Genomic DNA, 11,178 nt, shown 5'->3' with positions numbered 1-11,178 from the left:
TTGATCATACTGAAACACATGTACCACCATGTACACACTTTCTCTTACCTAAATTCTAGTGGAGTGGCAGTATTCATTCTGTTGATATAATACCTAGCGCACCCTTCAAGACAAAGATGGCAATTATAGGCAGCTCCATCATACTTCTTTTCCCTTGCTTCTTTTCCTCTTCCCTTCATGAGTGTCTGCCTTATGCTCACTCAAAGGGCTGCCCCTTGTGCAAATTCAGCTGGTAATTTCATCTCAGTAGCCTTGTGCCTGGCACAAGCCTTCTTTTGGGGTGGCAGGGGGAAAAGACCCTATGAGGGGTGGTGAGCACTGTGCTATTGCAGCTGGACTGCAAGGTTTACCTGTGCAATCAGCTAACATGATGGTAGTTCATTCATGCCTGCATAACAGTGACTACAGGGCAGTTTTTCTTCCTCTTTTCTCCACATGAATTATGGTGATTATTTCCCTCTCTTTTTCTTCCCCTTGCCTCTCTGAACTTCCATTTTTCTTCTGTCCCTCTTTTTTTACCTGCCTTGCCTCCTGCCTCCACCTTGCTCTCTCCATGACTAGATGTAATCTCCAGAGACATGTTCGTTTCCTTCCCTGAGAAAACAGACGAGGGGACTTCTTATTCTAGAAAGCGGGTGGTACTTTGGTTTGCATCTGCTATCCGGTTCTGCATATAGAGCCTTCTCTTCTTCCCAATAGCACGGAGGATATCCAGAGCTGTGGTAGCTTCTGTGGCTCCCAGATCACATGGGAACTGTGCCCAGAACAAGACCTTAGGAGCAGGAGTGTGGCTTAAACCGGAGAGCTGAGTGACAAATCTCTTAGGGCAGGCTTTTATTTGGTCTCTGCTTTCTTCTTACTCCCAATAGAGATGCTAGCCCCAAATAGAAAAAAAGCAATTAAGAGGTGTGAATCTAATTATTGTCTTGAATCAGTGTGAGTTGTTACAGGGGACAAAACTAACCTGGCAGAAATTGGGATTAGATGATTAACATAGTACAAAATCATTGTTGCTTTCTGTTCTGGAGAAGCTGCCTTTTGAGAATACATGTGTTTTTTGCAATTTTGCATATTGACATTTCAGATAAATCAGCACCGTCTTATGATAGTTTGTAACTTCAAAGGTGGCATTATGTGCCAGCACACCTGAATATTTTTTCCCTGTTCTAAGTTGCTTGTCAACTGTGTCCATAAATATGGACTGAGAAGAAGCTGGGTGAACAGAATCACATAGTATACATTGCAGGGAATTTGTATTTTACAATGCAAGATAGTGGAATTTCTCACATTCTTTTCCCTGTCTATCTTGCTTATTTTGGCTATGTTTCCTCTTACACAGTACAGCAAAAGCCCAAGAAGATCTAGCACCCCACATTTGTCAGGCAGTCTTTGGCAGTTTAATGGTCTGTAGATGCTGCTATTACACACAGTGTTTCAGAAGGACCTTTGGGTGTAGCTAGGAAAGGTGATTTTGCAGTGCACTGGGAATCAGAGGAGTTGTCATTTGTCTCAGAACTTTTGAAGTGATGCATGCATTTGTAGCATAGCTTTCTGAGGCTTTTGCATGTTGCATAGTCTTGTCTTTCAAAAAGTAGATTTTCTTTCAAAACCTTGGTAGATGTTACCAAGTATGCAAACTGCAGTAATGCAAATTGCAGTAATGCAGCACCATAGAATACCATTCTGTTTTTCTGTAAATGTGTGTAATGAGGAGAAGCTGATGATCTATGTTTGTTTTTTTTTGGTTTTGGTTTTATTTGTCGTTGTTATTGGTTGGTTGATTTGGTTCGGTGTTCTTTCTTAGCATTTTTATGACTGTACACTTGTGCAAAATACTACAAAATCGGAACAACAGTGCATTGTGTTGCTCTAAAACCAAAAAGATAAAAGGTAGTAAAGGACCAATCCTGCTTTATATAAAATGTCCATGTAAAGTGGTGCAAACAAGAGAAGGAAGACCAGCTGGCAAGGAAGAAATATGACAGATGACAGAGTCACCTCTCCTCTCTATTACAAAGCATTGCTCCAATTTTCTTACTGGGCAAAAATCACCCTTTGGAAATAATAGGGTTCTTGCCCTGAACCTTCTGGAATTCTGTTCCAGTGGACCTGAAAAGCTAACTTTTTATGTGTATGGCATCTGTTTTAATCTGTTGTTGCCTGAAGTGTCTGCAGTCATATAAAATAAATCTGTTTTCTAAAAATAGATGCAGTTTAAAAGGAAAAAGTTTAGTTGTTGAAATGCAAAACAATGAAGCAAGACCCTGTGCTTTCACTTGCTTGCTCTTCTGCATTTGGGTAACCTGTAGAAGGGGGCATGGTTGGATGGCAGTTCGGTTGGCTCTCAGGAGGAGACGTTTCAGTCTGACTGTGAGGGAGAGCAGGGGAGGACCATCCCTCCAGCCTGTCCACCACTGTAGCACAGATGCTACAGGCCTGGTATCACTTACAGGGAGCAGATGTTCAAGATATCAGAAGCCGTTTATTCCTACAGCCTGCTCAATGTGTGTATTGTAGGAATGTATCGCCTACGTGAGAGCTTTAACTACTGTTCTCTGATATTCTTGACTGACTCTTTAATGAATCTGGATCATACCTTGATGAAGGAAACTGGACTGGGTTAGAGGAGAGGACCTTTTCCAGCTGAAAGACAATGCTAGTAAAAAACTAAATAAATGAGGATAAATTGAGGAATAGCTGGGAAGCACCTTCCAATTAGGACAGACAGTTCAGAAACAAATTTCCAAGATTAACAGTGGGGTGGTTAGAAGTGATTAGAAGTGATTTTTTTAAGACAACTCTTGATCATTTTATGAACCAAACTAATGCTTCGTGTGTGGGGGAGCCAAAAGACAGAGTCAGGAGGGCCCTTCAATTTTTAATCTTTGTGATTTCAGTGCAAAGGTTTTAATACTTATGTGACCTTTTAAAAATTCCAAAACTGTGCACACAATAATACTTTGTTTGAGGGAATTGTTGTAGTGTGGTTTTGGATTTGATTATAGTGCAGGTGTATGTTTTATGATGGTGTTGATGGATGTAACTTGATTGTGCAGGACTTGAAACCATAAACATAAGGACATGGCAATTTTCATAATGAATACACTAAACACTATAAGCAGGTTTTTTTAAGATCTACACCAAGAGAATTTTAATACCTACCCATGGTAGCAGTGTCATAAGAGAAGGATGAAAGAGAGAACACATTTACTGTGTTTTGGGTGTTGTTCTGTGTTTAAATACCACTTTCTCGGTAGACCTTCTCTAGTCTTGGAAGTGTAAATTAGCTCTTTCAATTTGGTCATGTGGAATCTCAGAACTTATGGGTACCGATGAAGCAAAGCACAGTTGTAAAAGATAGCACTTGCTGATGGTATCCGTATCCATTTTAACAATCTGCATTTAATTTAAAGACTTTCTAAAAGGACCTGAGGGGAATGGTGCAAGCCATTTCAGTGCTTATGTTACCTTCAAGCTGGGTTTTCGAGCTTGGCAAATACATTACAGGTTCTTCTTCTCTCCTACGCATACTGGCACAACAACAGTGATTTATTGTGTGGTGGATGTGCTGGGGTGACTGCAAGAGGGAATGAGGGCTCAGTCAGGGGAGGACACCCCCGGCGTTTGCAAGCTGATCTTCCTGCTGAGCACACATCCATCACAACAGGTGGGAAGGGAAATGGCTCTAACCAGCAGCCAGGTTCATGTCCAGCAGCAACAAGGGACAGGCAAAGGGACCCGGAGACCCAAGACTATCAGGTAACTTTACTCTCAGAGTAAAGTACCAACATACAGTGCCGTGCTGACCTGCAGCTGTTCTTTGGGAGGGCATCCTGGGTTTCCACGACCATCTGCTTTCAGGCTTGTGCCATGCTGTCTTGAACATGATGTTGGAGATACCACAATTTAAACAAAATGAAAGAAGTGGCCTTGTATGTAACGTGTTTGTAACTAAGGTGCTTGTCCTGCTGTGGGCACTGCCTGTGTCTCCATGCGCCCCCCCCGTCTGCCCTCCTGTCCTCAGGACAGTGTGGTGCGGCCCCAGACCTGAAACCCAGGCACACCGGCTCCTTCATGAGCTGCCTCCTGACAATATTTCAGCAGGGGGATGAACATTTTGGCTAAAGTAGAAATAGGTAAGCGCACGGGGAGCGATAGAAAACAGACGGTAATGTGAACGGGGGGCTCTGGCAACAAAGGCATCGCAGCTCCTTCAGGAGGACAGTGCCTGCACGTTTACTCCTTCACAGCTAGACACATCCCACACTATAAATCCTCTTCAGCTGTGGTTTTAACAGCTTGCCTGATAAAGGCCTGGTCACCGATTTTTGTTGTGTTTGCAGTGGATGTAAGCCATCTCTGTCTGTTTCAAACCAGATTTGCAGTGCATGTGGGCCCTGTGTGATGCTTCTGACATGCCTGCCGCAGTGGCGCCCACGGCAGAAACACACCAGCTGAGTAGCAGCCTCGTTAGCACTCCCTGCTAATGGCACGGCTTTCACCTGGAGGAGCTTGGGGAGCACACCCTGAAGCCTGCTTCACACCTGCACGCCTCTCTGTTTGAAGGTGGTATAGAAATTGCCCTGTCCTGAATTCAAAGCCCATTGAATAGTAATGGCATTTCTGTGGAAGAGCTGTATCCTTAGCTTGCAACATTGGAGAATGTGCCTTGTTTCAGGGTGTGAACTAGTCCATACGGATTTAATGGTGACAGAAAAGAGATAAAAGCACGTTCCCTCCCTCCTGCACTTTAAACATCTCTGAACCTGAGCTGACTAAGAAATTCAAATGAAGTGCCTTCTTCAGATGAAACTTTGATCTTCGTGAACAAGAAATTCAAAAAAGAAAAGACACAGAGGACACTTTCTGTAAAAATAAATAAATAAATAAATAAATAATAATTCTGGGTAAGTTTTTTTTTTTTTTTTTTTTTTTCTGCAGGTGTTTTGGTACCCTCTGGAACCCCTCTTTACTGCAGATGAGGACAGACATCTATAAACTCTGCACCTACACATTGGATGAATGGGTCATGGGTGTGAGATGAAAACTGTTCAACCAAACGAGGCCTTCTGGAGAGCAGGCAGCAGTCTCATTACCCTAAGCTGGCAAGGCCTTGCCTTCAGGTGTGCTTGGTGTGAGCTCTCTGCCTGGTCAGCCACCTGCCCTGCAGGCTGGCATCCCCCTCCAGGGGTCCTCACCCACCCTTGGGACAGGGCTTTCGCTAGCAGGAGGCTGAGCCACCCTGCCTGGGGCAAACCAAGGTAAAGACATGCAGAATCACGGAATGGCTGAGGTTGGAAGGGACCTCTGGAGGTCACCTGGTCCAATCCACCCACTCAAGCAGGACCACCCAGCGCAGGTTGTCCAGGACATGTCCGGGGGGCTTTGGAAGATCTCTGAGGAGGGAGACCCCACAGCCTCTCTGGGTAACCTGTGCCAGTGCTTGGTCACCCTTTGCCTAACACAGCCCAGAACACCGCTGGCCTTCTCTGCCACAAAAGCGCGGTCTGGCTCCTGTTCAGCTCGGTGCCCACCAGGACCCCCAGGGCCCTTTCTGCAGAGCTGCTTTCCAGTTAACCACTCCCAACCCGCTACTGGGGCTGTTCCTCCCCGGGTGTGGGACTTTGCCCTTCCCCTTGCTGACTCGCATGAGGTCCCTGTCAGCCCATGTCTCCAGCCTGCTGGGGTCCCTCTGGTGGCAGCACAGCCCTCTGGTGTATTGGGCACTCCTCCCAGTTTCGGGTCATCTGCAAACTGGTGACTGTGACCATGCCTTTGGTTGCCTGCATTTGGTGTGCTCTCTTGGTCTGGTTGCATTGAACTTTTGTTGGATAATGATAAGAACAGAACAGTTCATACGTAGATTAATTAAGGTAGGAATTATCAATTTACAGAGAAGATAATCTTTAAAAATACATATTTTTTTTTCTTTTTTTTTTCCCATCCATTTTTGACATCACTCAGGCGCAGTCCAATCATCTGAATTTGATTTAAAATGTTAGACTTTGGACAGGAGGGTATTAGGGAAGCTCTGTCTCCTCTTATTCGCCTCTATTAATAATTTTCTCTGTGCCTTTTTTTAAAACTGGATATAGAGCAAGATGACAGCAGTGCTCAGTGTGAGTGGGATTTCTCTCAAACAGAAATAATAAGCTGTCACTGAGCTCAAGCACTGTAGCAGAGACTGAAAGAGGAGCTTCAGGAAAAAAAGAAGCATATAAAATAAACAAACATGGAGATTGAAGCGAAATCTCTTTCTGAGAGAAGCAGAGCCTACGTTTTGGCAAAGAAGAATAGAGTGCGTTGCATTTGAAGATTTGAATCATATTTCCTGCTGAGCGTTCATGTACGTGGTGTAGTGCTAGGACAAACATGGGAGCAATTGACACGGCGAGGATTTGTAGACGAGGGGGTGGGGCAGCGAGTGCACAGGCACTCCAGACTTGTTCACTCTTCCAAAAACCCAACAACTTAAAAAACGTGCTGAACTTCTAAAGCAGAGGAGTAAGGGTCAGGAACTTACAGAGTAAGGAATAAGGCTTCCTTCATGTTGATAGTTTTCCTGAGTGACTGTGGGCCATCCAGCTGACAACCAGGCCTGTGTGTTTTGCTGAGTAAGTACTTCTTAACCCTGAAATGAATGAATAAATGAATAAATAAATGAATAAATAAATAAATAAAAGTCCACTACACCATTACCTTCAGAGGTATGGGTTAGCCTGCGGTGGGCAGTGCTGGGAACAAGACATGGCCTCACTGTGCTTTTTTGGTCTGGCAGGACTCTGGGAGAGGATGACAGCAGCATATCCAAAGAGGAGAAGATCCACGAAACAAGTGCTGGGGGATGTTCAAGCATAAGGTTGTTTCTCTGCTGGCATCTCAGGCACTGCCTTCCACAGCTGTGGTGCTGCCCTTGGTTTCTTCTTGCAGGGTTTCAGAAAGGTTGAGCTTCAGGGGGCTGCACTCTGGTGCTGATAACAGCCCTCTTCCCTATCCCCCCATTTACCTCCATGAAACTTAATTGCCATTCTTTTCAGCTGCAGTAGTCACCAAGCTCACAGACAGCAATGAAAAACCTTGGATATATTGCCTACGATGTAATCAATAACCAGACAATTCAACCTGCATGGGGTGGGGTGGGAGGGGGGGAGAAGAAAGAGTTATAGGAAAGGTAATGGCTGTAACACACCCAGCCTCCACGTCCCTCCTGGCTCTGGTTGCCTACAGCATGCCCACAGAAGAAAAATGCCTGATTGAATAATGTTTGGACAGAAACCAGTTGTAAATCCCTTGGGCAGCACAGTTAGGATGCAGTTTGTCAAGTGCGCCTCTTGTGATTGTGGTTCTAACAAGAACTCTGCTGGCTTGTTTTTTTATCTAGAAAAAAATACATTGTCTTGTATTCATTCGCCCTCTGTTTGAGGACTGACAGTGAGGATTGCATTAAATTGTGGAACAATCTTTGCTAATGCATAATTAATACATGCTTGACAGTCGGACCTATGTCTTACTAAAAAATAAGGATAATAATAATAATTGCTGCTTTATTTCCTTTCACAACCCTGTAGACTGGTAGCTGTTTTCTTGGTGGAAAAAAAGTGTGTGCATGCTATTCAACAAAAAGCTCTCTAATAAAAAATAGGTAACTGCTCCTTACAACTCGTTAGACATCTCTCTGATTAGGGAAGAAGACCTAAGCATTTAGAAAAGCATCACCCTTTGATATATACCTTGAAGCAGTGGGCTGTGGGTCATTATCACAATGCTCCATTTTATCAGGGTGCAGAAACAGTTTCCCCTAGCTTTTACAATAAACATCTGCTACAGAGCCATCTAAATCTTTTGATGAACAGCTGAATACAGCTGACCTCATGCCTGCACAGGTAGGGCAGTCACAAAAGGGCTTTTCTTCAGGCCTTAATTATGAACTTCTAGATGTGCTTGGTGTAAAATAGGTCCACTGCACTGGAGGATAAGGGGGCACACACACGTGTGTGCTTTCCTCTGCTCTGCAGGGCTGTCCCTGCATCAGAGGTGGGTGGGCTGTGCGGCAGACATGGGTTTGAGCAGCAGCTCTCGCTGGTATCCCATGTCTCACAGTCCTGCACCACAGGCTGTTTGTCTGGCTGGCCCTTTTCCTCTAAAGCTGTATTTATGCACAAGCTGCTTGTCCACAGGCTGTTTGATTCACTCCTGAAAACAAACAAACAAACAAACAAACAAAAAATGAACAAACAGATAAATAAATAAATTAGGTTATTTTAAAACTATCCAAAATTTTGAAAATGGTTGGCTATTTTTTTGCTACTCAAAATTCACACGGGATGGCAAATAAACTACCCTGGGCATATAATGGGTCCTTCTTCAAGGCAGGTAAAATCAGAAAACATCTCAAATATTTGTAAGTTCTACAAACTCTTTTTTTCATGACACCAACTGCTGTCAGAGAGAACGATGAAAAAGCTGGTATTTTTACTGAGGAGGTGAGGCTGGTGTTACATTTCAGGCCTGGCATAATGCCTCTTAGTCATTTGCAGCAGTTTGCTCCCTAATAAGTACTAAGAACTGATGCTGGCCATTCAGCCTCCTTCTTACAGAGAGGAACAAAAACCATGCAGCAACCACTTCTGGTCAGGAGGACTAGACAGCCAGCTGGAAAAGTGTCCCCGGGTACCCCTGGTCCCTGAATAATCCTGTCCTTCCTTTTGAGGATTCGATTTCCTCTCTCCAGCCTGGTAAGGTCCTGGCTTTGCTACTGAGCCGTGCCCTTGGCTGTGCTGCCACAGCTAGGCCCCAGCGATGTGACCTGATGCAAACGGCGCAGCACGTCAACCTCCTGTAATTTTTCCACCTGACATGCTGCAGTGTATTGTCTGTTCTCAGAAACACAGCGAAAGAATAAGACTTGGAAATGTGTTTTCTGAAATACAAATTGGTCTCCCTTGGGAAAACAACTTTGCTTTTAAAAGGAAGGATGCAAATAGCTGTCTGGTCGCTGCATATGGAGTGTCACTGCCACGTAAGTGCCATAATGCTCTTCTCAATCCTAGATTATGGAGCATTTCTCCAAGGGCTCTGCAGAAAACACAGCAAGAACAGACATCCCTAATGAGATTGTGGTAAAGAAAGCTTCCTGCATGTAGAAAAATCTTTAAGCTTTCGCAACAGAAAGGTTCTTGTGTACCGCTCCCTTTTAAAATACATTTTAAGACCAATTACTTGGTAAGCATGGAATGAGCTTGTTTAGAAAGTTAGAAATAAAGTACTTCATGATGTTTTTGTGACATCTAGATGTTAAAAAAAAATACTAATTGTTAAGCAAACAGAAAACAAGCATGGCTGAAAAGTCGGGAAGCAGAATGCAGAAGCAAAGGGTGTACCCACTGCACCAAGCACCTCTCTGTTGCAGTCCGTACAAAGCAGATGAGACCCCACCATTGCCTTGAAGCTGCAGAACTTACCCCTGGTGTTTTCTGAGAGGAGCAGCTGCTAAATGCTGTGCTTGTCTCTTCAGATCCTTGGCTTCATACCTAGGGCAACAAGAGGGGAGAAGTGGTACTCAGAGTTTAAAAATTGGGAGCTTTTACCCGTTTGGCCACGTTATCTGAGAAGTCAGTGCTGCAGTGATGGTGATGGCCAGTCTGGGATCCACCACTAGGACAGCTGCTGTGTTTGCTTGGAGTGACAGCTGTATGTGTGTAACTATAGCATAAGGCTCTGCTTCCCATCAGGGTTCTTCCAGATTTTGGCGACAACCTGGATCCTTAACTACACCGCTGGGTGGCTGCCTAGTGCTGGTGAGTCCTGGAAAAGGCCATGCTGTTCCACATGGTGTTGCCATCTATGGCCTCGGTGCTGGAAACAGAACCAGGTGCCAAGATCTCTGCATGGCTTCTCTCCGTTTACATACAGCTGTGGCACTACCGGTGTTTTCATTGGCTTTCTCTCTTCTCATGTGGCGAAAAGAGAGAAGCCAAGAAAGTAATTGTGATACAATAGGACTGCTGGGTGCTGCATTTAATTTTGCATCTCACTAACAACAGGTGCCTGAACTGCCAAAAAAAAAGTGGTTGCGAGTTAAACCCCGTGCAGAGAGGATTATCAGTGTTTTGCTGAACTCATTAAAAAGCGAAGGCACTCAGCAGGCCTACAGCAAAGTCACGAGGCTCAGGGCTGTGCACTGAATTAATGCAGCATGCACAGAGCCCGGAGCCTACCAGTATTTCTGTATGCTCCCACAGGTGCACTTTTTCTCCTAGCTTGTGCTGCCACTGAACATAGCCCACATAGCCTCTGTGACTACTGCTACTACTCACTCATGAACAAAGCCAACACTCACAAAAAAATAAAAAAAGAAAATGACAAGCCAGCTCTGAGCTGTGGTGTCACCTTCGTTCCCTCCCTGGTGTCTGCCAATCTTATCTGGTAACAAGAAATCCAAATGTAAATGCCAGTGAAATCTGATGCAAGGCACCTGGGAGTGTCTGGAAAGGCTTCGTGGTGGTTGGTGGGCAAAGGACAACACTTCCCAGGGCATGGAGGAAGAGGCTGCTGAGGCAACCTTTCTTCAGAGACTGTGCCATCAGGAGAAAATGCTCTGTCTGAGGGTGAATGAGCACCTGCAGAGAGGGTGGGTGCTCTGCCTCATGGCCTGCTTCCTTCCATCCCTCTCTGCTTGCTTTTTTTTCCTTTGTGAGGCACCACAAGGAGTGTAGGTATGACATGTCTGCCCATTTGAAGCATTACCGTGGCCCATCTGACCTCAGAAGACCCGTCACAGTGCAGCTTTTGCTGGAGGCTATGTAATGGATGGGTTATTCTCAATGGGAATATTAGAGTCACAAATCATTTCCACACAAAGACCTGAGAAATCACATTATAGACTGAAAGGCCAGTGGAAAGTCAGCAAAATGCCCTTGGGCCTGAGCAAACTTTTGTCCTGGATCATGGAGATCACCAAGTCTGAGAGAAATAGATGTGGCATGGGAATTTGTTTTTCTGCTCTTGTAGTGAAATACTTTCATTCAATATAAATAAAACACTTGTCACTTTGCTGAGAATATCAATTTTTGGGGCCTGTAAAGGACAAAACTCCAATAACTGGCTCCAGACTCCATCACCCAGCTGTGGCCCACATCTGAGACCTGTCCCTGGTGGGTGCTCAGGGCATGGCCACCG

The sequence above is a fragment of the Cygnus olor genome, chromosome Z, assembly GCF_009769625.2.
Source record: "Cygnus olor isolate bCygOlo1 chromosome Z, bCygOlo1.pri.v2, whole genome shotgun sequence".
Taxonomy (NCBI): domain Eukaryota; kingdom Metazoa; phylum Chordata; class Aves; order Anseriformes; family Anatidae; genus Cygnus; species Cygnus olor.
The sequence above is the reverse complement of the archived record's forward strand: the minus strand, read 5'-3'. Positions refer to the sequence as shown.